Genomic DNA, 16,447 nt, shown 5'->3' with positions numbered 1-16,447 from the left:
GGCACCACCTATCACGCAGCCTCTAAACCAGTCATTTAAGGAAGGCATAGTGCCCTCCCTGCTGAAAGAGGACACAATCCAGCCCATCTTGAAAAAACCTACCCTGGACTTCAAGGACCCAACTCACCGCCGTCCCATAACAGGCCTAAACGTTCTCTCCAAGGTAATGGAGAAAGTAGTGGTACAACAGCTGCAACAGCATCTAGATACCCATAATCTACTTGATCCATTTCAATCAGGTTTCTGTCCCGGACACAGGACGGAAACAGCATTACTCAAAATATGGGACGACGCCCTTGAGGCCACAGACGAAGGAGAATCTTGTCTCCTGGTTCTGCTGGACTTAAGCGCAGCCTTTGACACGGTAGACCACAAACTGTTACTGACGCGATTGGCTGAGGTAGCCAGAGTCGCAGAAGGTGATTTACCATGGTTTTCCTCCTTTCTGGAAAACCGATCACAAACAGTGAAACTGGGACCTTTCACGTCTGAAAAGCGCACAGTATCATGTGGAGTCCCCCAAGGATCCCCCCTGTCACCTGTGCTTTTCAACATCTATCTTCACCCTCTCTTTGAAATCATCAGTAGCCAAGAACTACTCTATCACTCATATGCAGACAACACGCAACTGTATTTTCGCATCTGCAAAAAAAAGGATCATCATCTCAGTTTAGAGAAATGTCTCTCTTTGATAGAAAACTGGATGACCAAGAGTTATCTTAAACTCAACAGTTCCAAAACAGAACTTCTCATGTTTCACGCCAGTCGTAAGAGTCAACTGGCAACAACCTGGACACCTCCGCCCATTCTGGGCCAAATCATCACCCCTAGCTCCAAAGTCAAAAGTCTCAGGGTCATCTTCGACACCTACATGACAATGGATGCACAAATAGGGTCAGTAGTCAGCGGATCTCACCATCTGTTGCGCCTACTATGCAGACTTATTCCATTTATCCCCAAAGAAGACGTAGCAGTCGTGGGAGGAACAATTGTGAACTCCAGACTGGACTTTGCAAATGCCCTTTACCTCGGACTCCCAAAGTACCAAATCTCTCGTCTGCAAGTCATTCAGAATACGGCCGCCAGACTTGTGACTGGGAAAAAAACATGGGAATCAATCTCACCTTCGTTAAGAACCCTTCACTGGTTGCCAGTAAAGGACAGAATTGCTTTTAAAGCACTCTGTCTGACCCATAAGTGCATCCATGGGAAGGCTCCGCAGTATCTTTGCGACAAGATAGAACCCCTCAATTCCAATCGCGTTCTGCGATCCACCGACCAAAATCTGTTAAAGGTACCCAAAGCCAGATACAAGTCCAAAGGAGAAAGAAGGTTTGCTTTCCAAGGTCCTAGACTATGGAACGCTTTACCAACCTGCATTCGGTTGGAGGAAAACCACCTGACCTTCAGAAGACAGATTAAAACTCTGCTCTTTTGATGTCAAGAGACAGGAACAACAAGCGCCCAGAGGCGATTTAGTTCGCATGTGCCGCGCTATATACGTTTTTCATTCATTCATTCATTCATTCGAGGTGCTATGTTGAACTTCCAGTGACCAGTATGAGAGAGTGAGAGCGATAACACCAAATTTAACACACCTGCTCCCCATTCACACCTGAGACCTTGTAGACAAATATTTCCTAAAACTGCACCATTCACGAGGTATTTACCACTTATACTTGCGCCAATGTCATTGGTGCATGCGCACTGAAGAAATGGCCTGCTCGTGCTATTTGTTCAGGGCCTTGAGAGGCAGCTACCGCGCGCATGCCCATGAGTGACGTCATCGGGTCTCTGCAACAACTTCGATCTAAGTTAAGTATTTCATAATGAGCTAGTATGCAATGTGATTTTTTTATTATTATTTTCGGTTTACAATCACTTTAATAATAGACTTCACTGTGCTTCTAGGCATTGATAAAGCCTTTGAATTTTTTTGTATCCATCTCCTAACTGGTAACTATAAACAACATTATCCCAGAGATCGTTTGACAGTGCCTTGACACCCATAGTTGATTGTTTGCTTCAGTTGCAATATCAGGGACTGGAATGCTCCAGGAAAGCTCTCTTCATGCTGAACAGTCAAATGGCTTTGTGTGCCATTGAGGTGGTTATTAACTCCACCTGATTGAGTTTACAAGTCATTTTTAGGAGGATTCTTTTTCCAGCTCAGTAATTCTGTTTTTATATTTATTGGTGTTTTACATTTCAGGCTGCAAATCAACAAAATTTGATAATTTTAAAGGGTAAGGATTCTTTTCTATACCCCTATATTTACAGTATATATATATATATATATATATATATATATATATATATATATATATATATATATATATACACACACACATATATGAAAATATATATTTACATATATACAAAACATATCGTGAAACACAGGACATACAGGAAGGTGTCTAATTTCCATCTGCCTGAGGAGAGCTCTGCGTTAACTGACTTATATTATCTCAGATCCTGTCTTAATAAACTTTCCTGTGTTTTTAACTTTATTGGCAACATCATAGACTTTTTTCAGCATAGCGGTCATCTGTTTTTTGCCACAAGAGTTTCCATTTCACGCTTTTTGTTGTGGCTTTTTTCTGATGGTTTGTTTTTGGCTCTTGGTGCGGAAGCTCCACACAGCTGCTTTATGGTTTTGCACATGGCACCACACATTGTCATTAGGGACTCCCTGTCCTGGTCCCCTAGTGCCAGACTTTTTTTGGTTACATATTGTATTATATTCACCTCATAGCCTGTCCTCAAGGAACGTACAGTCTAAGGTCCCTACCTCACATGTATATGTACATATACTAAGGCCAATTAGGACAGGAACCAAATAACCTACTATCATGTCATTGAAGTGTGGAAGTTAATCAAAGCACCTGAATGAAACCCACTCAAGCAGATGGAGAACATGCGAACTTAATTTATGTGTGTTGTGTGTTGGATTTGAACTTAGTGCTGCAAGAAGGAAGTGCTAACCACTAAGAGACTGTGATACTTATTCTATGTTTTTCAAAGGAAGAATTTAACTGCTGTTGATTGGAGACTCAAATTATATTGTCAAAAGAGGGCAGCAATGACCATGTGGTCTTTAAATAGACAATCACATATTAAGTTAATATAAATTCTTATATCAATTATATATTGGCAATCTGAAATCTTTATGAAACGTGCTTTAATTCATATTGGTAAATTCCATTGTAAATCTTAAACAGTAAACATGGGTTTGCCACAAATGCCCACATCAAGCCCTTGATTGACAGCCCTTTATGACACCTGTTGTGAAGATCAGCATATATTGGGCCTATTTACAATGCATTGTGCTGCAACAACAAAGGCTGGCGAATGATTAAGTGGGATGCATCAAGAAGCTTGTACAAAATGAATGGGTCACAACCCACCTTGACACAAGAAAAAAAATAGATGCTGTTTTCATTTTATTGCAGCACAGCTCAATATAGAGTGCACCATGCACTGTGCTGGAATGAGTTGCAATCACACTGTTTTGGAGGTGCCCTGAGGACTACCCCAGAGGCACTAATCAAGCACTTTCTGCATAAAAAGCCCTTTTGGCTACAGATATTTTCCAGAGAAAATCTCTGGCTGATGGTACAAATTCTAATATGCAGGTAAGCCACCTCTTCTTGTTGTGAAAGTCATATTATACATTTTGAGCCCTGCAATACATTTTAAGGATGGGCAAATGTATCCCCATGTATTATTCATAGATACAAATAATCTGCCGGCTAAAAGAGATCATTCATCTTAAAATTAAAGAAAAACAGTTTTAGTTGAAAAGTTATCGCTGATGGCAACACCTTCATGATCATTTGTAAAATAAAGCAGAACTCCGGTGAAAAATATTATTAATGATAATAATAACAACAGCTCAATAACATATTTCGAAAAAAACTGTTTTTCTGCAATAATCATTTTTAATACAGATTTTCCCCTGCTGTACTTATTTTCTGCAACTAGATGTCCTCAGTATATCAGGTAGGATTATGGCCAGCATCATTCAGCCAACTTCCTCTGAGCCCAAGCTTGGACCTCATGGACCTGTTCCCATCCTGTGACTGGATAATGACAGAGAAGAAGAAGGTTGATAAACTCATCTCTTTGTCACTCTGCTTTATTCTCCTAGCATCATACTTCTTCTCAGCACACAAACTGATTGGCTCATTGTTCTGCTTCTTTCGCTCTGTTATTCTGAGCTCTGCTGTACAAGAACTGCAAGAGGTTGATACCACTTGCACTTTCTAAACACTACAGCCCAGATTCACATACAAACGCCAATCTTTAGGCGGGCGTAGCATATCTCAGATACACTACGCCGCCGTAACTTAGAGCGCCATGTCCTGTATTCAGAAACAACTTGCGCTCTAAGTTACGGCGTAGTGTATCTGACACGGCGTAAGCCCGTCTAATTCAAACTAGTCTGTTAGGGGGCATGTTATATGTAAATGTGTTGTGACCCCACGTAAATGACGCTTTTTACGAACGGTGCATGCGCGCGCGTGCTCAGTATCACGTTGAAATTTCAAAGTAAATTACGCCAGCTCAATGCTTAGTCGACGTGAACGTAACCTACGCACAGCCCCATAACGGACGACTTACGCAAACGACGTAAAATACGACGCTGTTCGTACATTTCCGACGTCCATACCTAACATGACTTACCCCTGCTTTATGAGGGGTAACTTTACGCCGGCGTATGTCTTACGTAAACGACGTATCTTGATACCCCGGGCGCGCGTACGTTCGTGAATCAGCGTATCTAGCTAATTAGCATATTTAATGCAGAAATATATGGAAACGCCACCTAGCGGCCAGCGTAAATATGCACCCTAAGATACGACGACGTAGGAGACTTACGCTGCTCGTATCTAGGCAACTGTGAGGCGTATCTGATTCTATGAATCAGGTGCCGAGTTGCGACGGGCCGCACTCAGAGTATCTGCAGATACGCCATCGTAACTCCTTTGTGAATGCGGGCCTACATTTACTGATGTATTCATGAATACAGAACTGCATTACTGTAATATATACTGTAATATATACTGTATATATATATATATATATATATATATATATATATATATATATATATATATATATATATTAATTAGAGTGTGCAAAATCAGGTGCCGTTCTGTACAGGAACCAATAATTTTCCAGGTTTTATTGTCAAAGCCTAATTGAACAAGCTGATTGGCTGCCATGCACAGCTTCACCAGATTCTTCATCAGAGTTTTTGTATTTATAAATAAAAAGGACATTTGTTAAATAATGAATAACAGCTGGGAAATCAATGAGCCATTATGTTAGAGCTTGGATATTGTGACTAGAGAGATGTGGAGTTGCACATTTTACTGTAATGCTACCTCAAATGTTCTTCTGGCTCTCCCCCACATAGCCTAGCCTGCCTGAGCATAAGGGTATATTTTAACCACTTGTCTTCTAGAAAATGTATGCAGCACTGCGCTACTTTAACCACTTCAGCCCCGGAAGAATTGTCTGCTCAATGACAGGGCCATTTTTTTGCGATTCTACACTGCTTTCACTGACAATTGAGCGGTCGTGCGACTCTGTACCCAAACAAAATTGACGTATTTTTTTTCTCACAAATAGAGCTTTCTATTGGTGGTATTTGATCATCTCTGCAATTAAGTTTTTTGCGTTAAAAACAAAAAAAATAGCATACATTTTGAAAAAAAAACACATATTTTGTACTTTTTGCCATAATAAATATCACAATTTTTTAAAAAGCAATTTTTTTTCTCAGTTTAGGCTGATATGTATTCTTCTACATATGTTTGGCCATAAGCATATATTGATTGGTTTGCGCAAAAGTTATAGCGTCTACAAAATAGGGGATAGATTTGCGACATTATAGCGGACACATCGAACATTTTTGACACATTTTTGGGACCATTGGCACTTATACAGCGATCAGTGCTATAAAAGTACTGTAAAAATGTCACTGGCAGGGAAGGGGTTAACACTAGGGGCGATCAAGGGGTTAATTGTGTTCCTTAATGTGTGTTCTAACTGTAGAGGAATGGGAGGGACCTAGAGTAAATTGTAGATCGTGGTTCCTAGCTATTGCTGCTTTTACTGAGTATCCAGTTGTTTTCATTCCCTGCTTAGCAGGGAATAAAAAAAAACAACTAGATTCCCTGTCAATGAACACAGTTCTGTGCAGGTTACACTCAAACAACTGTGTCCTGCAAGACTCAGAGCCGGTCTCCAGGTACCAGTGGTCAATCACTGACCGAGACTCAGTGAACGACACATGCTGTGACAAATCATATGTCCCCTTTCCTGGAGACGCAGAATCACATATGTATTCTGTGCAGAACAGCTGCCCTGTAGCAGTAAAGCTACATAGGCCGGTTGTTAAATGATTGCAAAATAAGATCAATGTTTATGTGGGAAGAATGAAGAATAAGGTTTCCATGGTAGTAGCTGATTATAATGTAATGGGTATTTCTCTAAAACTGAAACATAGGCCTAAAACCATGCCCAAAGATATGATTACCCTCTGTGTGAAGAAGACAATAGGGTTAAAAGTGCAAATCTATCTATGGAGAAGTAGACCTTTAGGCAATACCTGTGACCAACACAGAACTCACCAGAGAACTTTGGTAATCTCAAAGGTGAATCCCAGGTTCTTACCATAGCTCTGAACTCGAGCACAAACAGAGGCCCAGTATATGAAGGCATCAGTGATTATACAAATCAATGCAAAAGATTGAGTTTCACATACAAGAAAAACAAGACGATTTCCACTTACTCAAGCACTGCAATTCCTCAATCAAAAAAAAACAAAAAACATGTACAGTAAGCAGCAGTAGCTGCACAAATTTAGGGGCAAAACAGGCAGCATTGTAGAGCATAGAGAGGACAGGCTGCACGGGAGACCAGAGAGCGAATGGGCTACATGGGAGAGCTGGCCAAACAGTGATGGGGCAGCACAGGAGAGCCAGCGGGCAGAACATGCAGCATGGGAGAGTGGAGAGCGGACAGGCAGCATAGCATCATCTCTCACTGCCCGCCCTGCATCACAGCTGTTCCACCATCACTATGCAGCTTCGGGCAGCAGAGAGTTTGCATCATCTCTCACTGCCTGCCCTCTCTCTAAGGGGTAGGCTTTCTGGGGATCCTGATGTAAGGGGGGCTCTCTGGGGACCCTGATGTAAGGGGAGGCTCTCTGGGGACCCTGATGTAAGAGGAGGCTCTCTGGGGACTCTGATGTAAAGAGGAGGCTCTCTGGTGACCCTGAAGTAAAGAGGAGGCTCTCTGGGGACCCTGATGTAAGTAGGGAGGCTCTCTGGGGACCCTGATGTAAGCGGGCGCTCCCTGGGACCCTGATTTAAGGGGGGAGCTCTCTGGGGACCCTGATGTAAGGGGGGGCTCTCTGGGCATCCAGGTGTTAGGGGAGGCTCTCTGGGTACCCTGATGTAAGAGGTGGCTCTCTGGGGACCCAGATGAAAGGTGGAGGCTCTCTGGGGACCCAGATGTAAGGGGGAGGCTCTCTGGGGACCCTGATGTAATGATTATATATATATATATATATATATATATATATATATATATATATATATATATATATATATATATATATATATATATTGTAGCAGAGCATCCCAGAGAGAGCCTGGGAAAGTCATGTTCAGGGTTTATACATCTCCCAGGCTCCTCTCATATACATTCAGGGATCTCTGATCCAGTTTGGGTCTTGGCCCTCTTCCCCAGGCCAATTTAAAGCGGTAGTAAACTTGCTGCTGTTTTTTTTTCATACCTGAAAAGCAAAATCCATAATGAGCTAGTATGCACCGCAACAGGATCAGTGGTGGGTGGTGTAACGGAACGTCCCACACTCCACTTGAGTGTTTCCGTCATATACCGCTTCCTATCAGTCTGGATATAGATATCAGATATTCCAGCTGCTCTCAAGCACACAAGGAGACGAGACTTGTTTGTGTGCTAAACATGGAGTGTTTAATTGAACTAAGAATTCAACCTTATTTACAGTTTAAAGAGGATGTAACCAGAACATAAATTAACATGAGCTAATTAACTAATCATTTACCCAGACGAGGTGACTCCGACATATGACCTTTCAGAGTAGACATACCGTCTCCGCTCACCTGCTATACAATACACATTATTATAAGTGTAAACACAGGACATCTTCACACAATAGCAGGGTCAATTAGCACAGAGAACAGATGGCTGGAGGTGACGGCATTAGCATCTAACAGTATGTGTCCCAACATGATGAATGAGTCACTCTTACAATTAACCCTTTGAGTTCAAAATCAACAAACAGTAAATAGTTCTTTACAGATATCCTGGAATATATTGTGGATAATAATTACATAATAATCCCATCTCAGGTAGTCCAAGATATCATTCCTCAGTCATCCTATGCCCCTAGTGGACATAGGATGATTTTAGACATAAGATGGTTTGGGGATGTCCCGGGTGAGTCTGTCACAGGTGGGTCCTGGATGCTGCAGAGCCAAGGAATGATGTGGTGTGATTGTAGCATTCTCCTGTGAACCCAGGGAGGCTTAATGACACACACCAGAAAGGAACTGTTAACAATACAAGTTCACAGGAAGTAAGCTGAATGATGCCATTTAACTTTGATGTAGACCCCTGCTGGGTCTTGGAACAGTGGGTCTGCAAAATAAAGTACCATAAATATAATAGGCATTACAGAAAATACTGCTTTTTTTTTTTTACTTGATTCCGGATAGGGCAGTATTTTTGGAAATGGGGTTCACTGTGCACTCTCTGACTACACAGATTTAGGATTTGGGTGAGCAGGGGCTGACTGTGGTCTCCATGTCTTCCCTCCTGCAATCTCCAGCACAAGTCCCTGTTGGTTATTGGCTCCAGCATCTTACAACATAGTCTACTACTTGTATTCAGAGGAGGGAAAACGTGTGCCATGAAAGAAACTCACCTGGAGATAGCCTCCATCCAGCCCTGCTCTTTTTTTTTACTTGGAAAAAACAACTTTATTAATACAAAGCACATAGTACATGACAGTCAAGTACATTTGTCAATAAAAGTACAGTTTCATATGATAAAATGCATAGAGTTTTTTGTTCACTTAGATACCTCTAGATATACATTCACTTGTTCATAAGGACAATGGAGCCTTTTGATGTAGAACACCCTCCAGGTGAGGCAGAGTCAGACACATGTTTCTCCATCCTCTAGCCACATGTGCCATACTTTGGACTATTTTTGTGTGTAAATCAGCTTTTTAAATGGAAAAGTATCATTAACAGCCTTTTTCCACATCTGTAGAGAGGGGGGCAAATCCTGCATCCATCTCTGAGCGATCACTTTTCGTGCTAAAAATAGTGTTTCAAGAAGGAAAATTGTATGATATTTATCAACCTCTACGTCAGGCAGTAATCCCAGAATACACAACTTAGGGTCTGGTACCACAGGGGTTTCCATATTATCATGCAACAAGCGAACAACCTGTGTCCAGTACGTCTGAATATTTGGACAGCTCCAAATGAGATGGTAAAACGTACCAAGCGTGGACTGACACAAGCGACAGATCGGGTTGGATGTGCGTTGGAACTTGGCCAACCTCAGTGGTGTTAGGTAGGCTCTGTAAACAATGTAAGTTTGCGTCAGTCTATCTGACAGCTTAGGGGACGCAGTCTTGGTTCCCTCGAGTATTGCATCCCAGTCTGTGTCTTCTATTGGGCCTACTTCCTGTTCACAAGCCGTCTTGGCCTTCTGAGAGACGGACACTGTACCCCTGCGCCTGATGGTGTAGTAGAGGTGCGAAATAAGCTTGGAGGGATCACTCCCCAGAACAATACCTAGCACCGATGGGGGTTCCGTCTCTACATCCAGAGACAGCGGCTGGGTTCTGAGTGCATAACGGAGCTGCAGGTATTTAAAAGCTAAGTGCTGTGGGAGCGAACATTCCTCTCTAAGTGACTGAAACTGTTTGAATCCAGGGTTTGGTAAAACCTGATGTAAGTATATTATGCCGTATCTAGCCCATACCATTAGTCGGGAATCTCTGTGAGTTCTGGCATATGGCTGTTAAGCCATAGTGGGGTATGAGAATAAAATTTCCCAGGGATGTTTCCCATATTCGTTGGTGATGCAATAACATTCCTGAGTTATGCCTTAAGGCCTGCTTATTTGGTTGTTTCCCGCGGAGGCTAGCCTGTAGGGGCGTGAGTGTCGGGTGCCTAAAGACCTATAACATTGGAGTTCTGAGGTATTGAAGTGGTATAGGTGAGAGAGCTGTGAGGCCAGTCATAGAGGTCTGGTAGGGAAGCGCCGCCCATGTCCGTTGGGTTCTTTAGAATGTGCCATGCTAGTTTGTGTCTGCCAGTCCCCCGAAACTAATTAATTCAGAATAGCTTCCATTTGTTTAAATATTTTTAAGGGTATGTATAAAGGGGCATGCCACACTATATACAGAAGCTTGGGCAATATAATCATTTTTATAATATTTATGCGCCCCATCACCCCCAATTCTAATCTAGCCCACGTCTGTGTTTTGAGTTAGATCATGTCAAACAGTGGTGCCACATTCAATGCTGTATCCTGGCCTAGGCCAACAAGGCCCAGGCCTAGGGCAGCACTTTGCAGGGGGCAGCAGGAAAAGAGTCCCCACTGACTTGCGCTACACTATTAGTGTAACGCAAGCTGCTTCTAATTTTGACTGTCCTATCCACCTGGACCACAAACCTTCCTCTCTGTGCTATATGTTTTCTGCTGCACCATTGGCGTGGTTATATCTTCTTATTCATCTCCATAAAATTATCAGAAATTTGTGCTTAAACTATAATCAACACTTTTTTTTTTCATTTTGGATAGAGTAAGGGAGGGTTATAGACCCTGTCAGTTTATTTTTTACCATTCCTGTCCCATTGCAGAGATTTACCTTCACTTCCTGCCCCATAGCCAAACAGAAAGGGAGAGGAAATCTATGCAAATTAAGGGAATCCATTGCCCCCCCAGGCCCTAAGAACTAGTGTCCCCACTCGAAAATTTCAGGGTGTTTTTTAAACAGAAAAGGTAGTGGCCCTGACAGGAAGGGGCGGGTCATATTTAAATTAGGGGGTGCATGAGTTTAGTCAAGCCTAGGGCAGCACAAAACCTAAATACACTACTGGCCACATTCAGGGGTGTATGCTTCTAGATATGAATGGCATATATACCGGGGGCTCTTTATGTAAAGGGGGAAGCTGATGTAAAGGGTTGACCCCAATTTAAAGGGGGAACACGGATTCCTGCAAACAAAAAGCTATACTGTCGGACCTCAATGGAAGTGTAAATTGTAAATAACAGGTAACATTCCAAGAGGTGGCATATATCTCCTGAGATTTTTTTTTTTAACCCAGTAATTTTTTTTTGCTAAAAAAAAATCCTTACAGGTTATTCCCAGGCAAAATGAATCCCCTCTCTCCCATGATAATATACCGCCAACCCATTTAGAGTGTTTTTTACTTGTGAAGCACTTTATACTTACTTACTTAAATCTGTCATTTAGATCCCTCAACAATGGCATTTATGGGTGCGGGGGAACAAGTAATTCAGCACTGTGATGCTCCCTTGTGCATATTTCATCTACTGAAGACTCTCCCCTAGATCATAAAGGTTTTTTCGGTGTGCGGCTGTCCATATACCTTTTCTCCCAATTGCCAGCACGGTTTCTGAGAGGACATTGACTGCTTATTGCACTCACCTGGAGCGGCAGTCTTTCTTCTTCCTCCTGAACTGAAGAGAGAATAATTAGGACGGAAGCATCATGGGACTAGAGATTGAGGGGTTTTTTTTGCTATTAGTTGGGGGTAGAAGCTGGAGCTCACATTTAAAGATCAGCTTTAAATTTTCAGCCTTACTTAAAGGGTCACTAAAGGAAAACATTTTTTTTGCTGAAATGACTGTTTACAGGGTATAGAGACATACAAGTTAACTGATTCCTTTTAAAAATGATTAAAAGTAGATACAAATCAATCATATAATGTGCCTTTAGTTTCACTTTCACTTTTAAACTGGCTTCATGTTTTTGTGAAGTAAAGAGACCCACAGAACAAAAACAAACAAATCCAGGGCAGTGTTTTGTTTTTAAAATGAATCTGATTGGTTCTGGGAAGTTTTAGACACACAGTAATGACAGCTTAGACCACCGTGAGAAAGCTCCCAGTACTGTGGTTATAAGGAAACAGACGAGCAGGAAGTATGGAGATCACAGCAGAATTACAGCAACTTCAAAGCAAAAACAAACAATGAGGACATGAATCCAGTACTGCAGTAAGGTAAAGGAAGCTATTTAGATAAAAAAAAAAAATTCCTTTAGTGACCCTTTAAAACAATACCTGGTGATGAATTGTGTAGATTTTTCCTGTTCTAGTGTGACAGTGTCACACTGGCTGCTGATTGAAAGTACAAGTGACCTTTTCAATACACCTTATGCAGCATGGCCCACCGTTTTCACCATCAGGAACACCTCCCCGAGAAATGTCATGTAGACAGGAATTGGGTGCAAAGAAGCTGCAGGAGATCACCACCACTGAAATGCAACTAAGGACACAAGACAAAAGAAGTGAAGACAAGTATTTTGTTTAAAAAATGGTGATTGTTGATTACACACAGTGCTTTAGTAAACTAAATATCTTACAGTTATAGTTTACATTTATGTTACATTTGTGTTGATGCATTAAGTACTATTCCTCTGTAGGCCCTTGTAAAGCTATCATTATTCAAAATAGCTGTATATTACCAGTAAGCAGCACAGCCTTGCATTATAGATTAAGCAAAAGTGCACAGCTGTGACGAAATTGAATCTGAAGTTCAAAGTTGTTTTCCACTGCAATTTAACAGCATGGGAGCAATAATGTAACCCGAGAATGCTTGCTTTCTACCAGCAAATAAATATTTGCTGACTTATGCAATCATTAACTTGAAGACATAGCAAATGGTTATATTTGTTCAAACACATTTCACTGGCAAAAAGATAATTTTTACATGTGCGAGTAAAATGCATTTGTTTTCTTTGCTGCAGTTTCCCCCATGTACAAAGCACCCTGTGTAAAATCTTATCAGTGTACAGATCATACATGCACAATTATAGTCTCCCCTTAATCAAAACATGAAGAAACGTGTTTAAAAAAAATAGCTAACCCTATGGTAAATATAGGAAGAATATTAGAAGCCATTAAAATACATTTACAACTTAAAATTGAAACAGAATATTTTGATTCCTATTTTATTTATTTTTTAAGTTGTAATATAAGTTGTTAGGATTTCTCTCTTTCCTCCATGTGCCACTTACCTTGCCTTTTCTTTATAAATGTAGGCCAATATGTATTGTAGGCCAATATGTATTCTGCTACATATTTTTAGTAAAAAAATCCCAATAAGCATACATTGATTGGTTTGTACAAAAGCTATAGCATCTACAAACTATGCTATATATAATGGAATATTTATTTAGGTTTGGTTATACTTATAAGCATTAAAAAGTGCAAGAACAGTGTGCACCTATACCACCTCACATTATGGTGTCCGTATATATATATATGAATATATATATATATGAATATATATATATATATATATATATATATATATTCACTGCTTCATTCGCCGGCATTCACAGTGGAGAGCTGTCTCCTCTGTGTGCCTGTTTATGAAGCAGAGTAGATCGCTTCACCTTTGGAGGAGTGAAGCAATCTACCAACGCTTCCAACACTGGAGAACGGCCCCTGATACTGGAATCTCGTGAGACTTTACGAGATTACAGTACCAGAAATTCACAGAAACACAGAGATGTCAGTTTATTAACCACTTCAATACAGGGCATTTTCACCCCCTTCCTGTTTTTTTCCCCACAAATAGAGCTGTTGTTTGGTGGTAATATTGCGCTATAAACAAAAGAAGAGTTTAGGCCAATACGTATTCTTCTACATATTTTTGGCAAAACAAAAATCCCAATAAGCATATATTGATTGGTTGGCGCAAAAGTTATAGCGTCTATAAAAATAGGGCATAGATTTATGGCATTTTTTTTTTTACTAGTAATGGCAGTGATCTGTGATTTTTTGTGACCATGACATTGCGACGGACATATCGGACACTTTTGACACGTTTTTGGGACCATTCACATTTATACAGAGATTAGTCCTATAAAATTGCACTGATTAATGTGTAAATGTGACTGGCAGCGAAGGGGTTAACACTAGGGGGATTAAGGGGTTAAATATATTCCCTAGGGAGTGATTCTAACTGTAGGGGGAGGGGACTCACAAGGGGAGGAGACCGACCTGTGTTCCTCTGTTCTGGGAACACAAATCGATCTCCTCTCCTCTGACAGGACCTGGATCTGTGTGTTTACACACACAGATCTACGGTCCTGCTGTGAAAACGGGCAATCGCGGGTTCCCGTGCACCGGGTCCCAAACGATGCGGGTCGGGTGTGCGTGTGTGCCCCCTAGCCATCCGTGAAGCCCAGGACGTCATATGACGTCCACCCGGAGGGATGAAAGGTTACTGCCGACGTTGTTTTACAATGGCTCAGTAAATAACAGGTTAAGCAGTGATAAATTATCACCGCTCAATACACAGACAGACGGTATATATATATTGTAATATTGGGGGGATCACACTCCAGCGGTAGGTGCGTTTTCCAGTGAGTATGCCAGTCCAGAACTGAGTTTTTAAGGGCCTGGTAGCCCACTTTTATTTAAAAGCACAAAAGTTCACAAATACAACAGTATTTCTGCATCTTGCATAACCAACAGTTTAGCCTCCTGGCTTCCATACTTGCCATCCGGCTGTTTCAGGCCTTTAGCCTAGGCCTAAGTTCTCTTCCTCAGAACAAACAGTTTCCTAGTGATAAGCTCAAACCTAGCTTTCTCCTGATAAGCGTTTTGCTGCTCAATCATCAAACGACATCTGCCTCCTGCAGACATGCATGCTCTAGCTGCAACCATGCAGCGTCTCTGGCTCCTCTCAGAGGGACTGGGAATCCACCTGATTCCCAGGAACAGACTTCCTGTCTGTTGGGTGGGGCTCTGAGCCATGTCAGGTCAGAACTAAAAAGCCCAAGACACAGCTGTGCAATTAATGTGTCTTTCTCTCCAAAATCTGGCATAAACCAGCAATCTTTCACATAGCACAGAGTCCCACCATCACAATATGTATATATATATATATATTAGTGCTGTCAAGCGATTAAAATTTCTAATCGCGATTAATCGCATTAATGTCATAGTTAACTCACGATTAATCGCACGATTAAGGAGGTTCACCCTTTAAAACATTTTTTTTTGTTTTCTTATTTATTTATTTATTTTTTATAATATTAAATTGTGTTTTTTTATTTTTTTACATTTTGATCACTTTTATTGCTGTCACAAGGAATGTGGTGACAGGTACTCAATACAGCAATAGGTGGTGACAGGTACTCTTTATGGAGGGATCGGGGTCTAAAAGACCCCCGAGCCCTCCTTTGCACTTCAAAGTATTCAGATCGCCGAAAACGGCGATTCTGAATACTGTGTACTTTTTTTAAATCTGGCGCCATTGGCAGCCGAGAAACCCGGAAGTGACCTCATGACGCTGCTTCCGTGGTTTCAATGCGGAGACTGAATCAAAGCCGTTTACGGCTTAGTGTCAGTCTCCGCCTGAACACAGAACGCGGCGGATGGAGGATCGGGTCTCCCGGTGGGACGGGAGGCCCGGTCAGAGCGGCGAAAGGCGGCGGGAGGGGGGGGATGTCCCCTCCCGCTCCTCCGGCATAACAACCGAGCGGCTTTTAGCCGCATCGGTTGTTATGCTTGGATAGCCGATCGCCCGCTCTAAACAACGGTACCGGGATGATGCCTGCGGCTGCAGGCATCATCCCGGTATAACCCCCGAACGCCGAGGACGCATATATGCGTCCCGTCGGCGTGAAAGGGTTTAAGAGGTACGTGCTGACAAAAAAAAAAATGTTTTAAAGGGTGAACCTTGTTAATCGCGCGATAAAAAAATTGACGGCGTTAAAATGGGTTTGTGTTAATGCCGTTAATAACACGTTTAACTGACAGCACTAATATATATATATATATATATATATATATATATATATATATATATATATATATACACACACACACACATACACACACATTATATATACATATATATACACACACATTATATATATGGTGAATTGGGGAGTTTGAATTCTGACACAGATCGCCAGTGAAGTGCTGAGATCGCAGCTTCATAAACTGTCCGTTACTGTGTCATTCAATGAGGATTCTCAGTGTGCGGAGATAATCGGCGGGAGAACAAGTTCAAACACTTTTCCCCTGATTATCTCTGTTTCATAAACTGTTTATGGGCTGTGATCAGTGGCGATCCTTGGGATTGCCACTGTTCACTGCTTCAT

The sequence above is a fragment of the Rana temporaria genome, chromosome 4, assembly GCF_905171775.1.
Source record: "Rana temporaria chromosome 4, aRanTem1.1, whole genome shotgun sequence".
In the NCBI taxonomy this organism is placed as follows: Eukaryota; Metazoa; Chordata; class Amphibia; order Anura; family Ranidae; genus Rana; species Rana temporaria.
The sequence above is the reverse complement of the archived record's forward strand: the minus strand, read 5'-3'. Positions refer to the sequence as shown.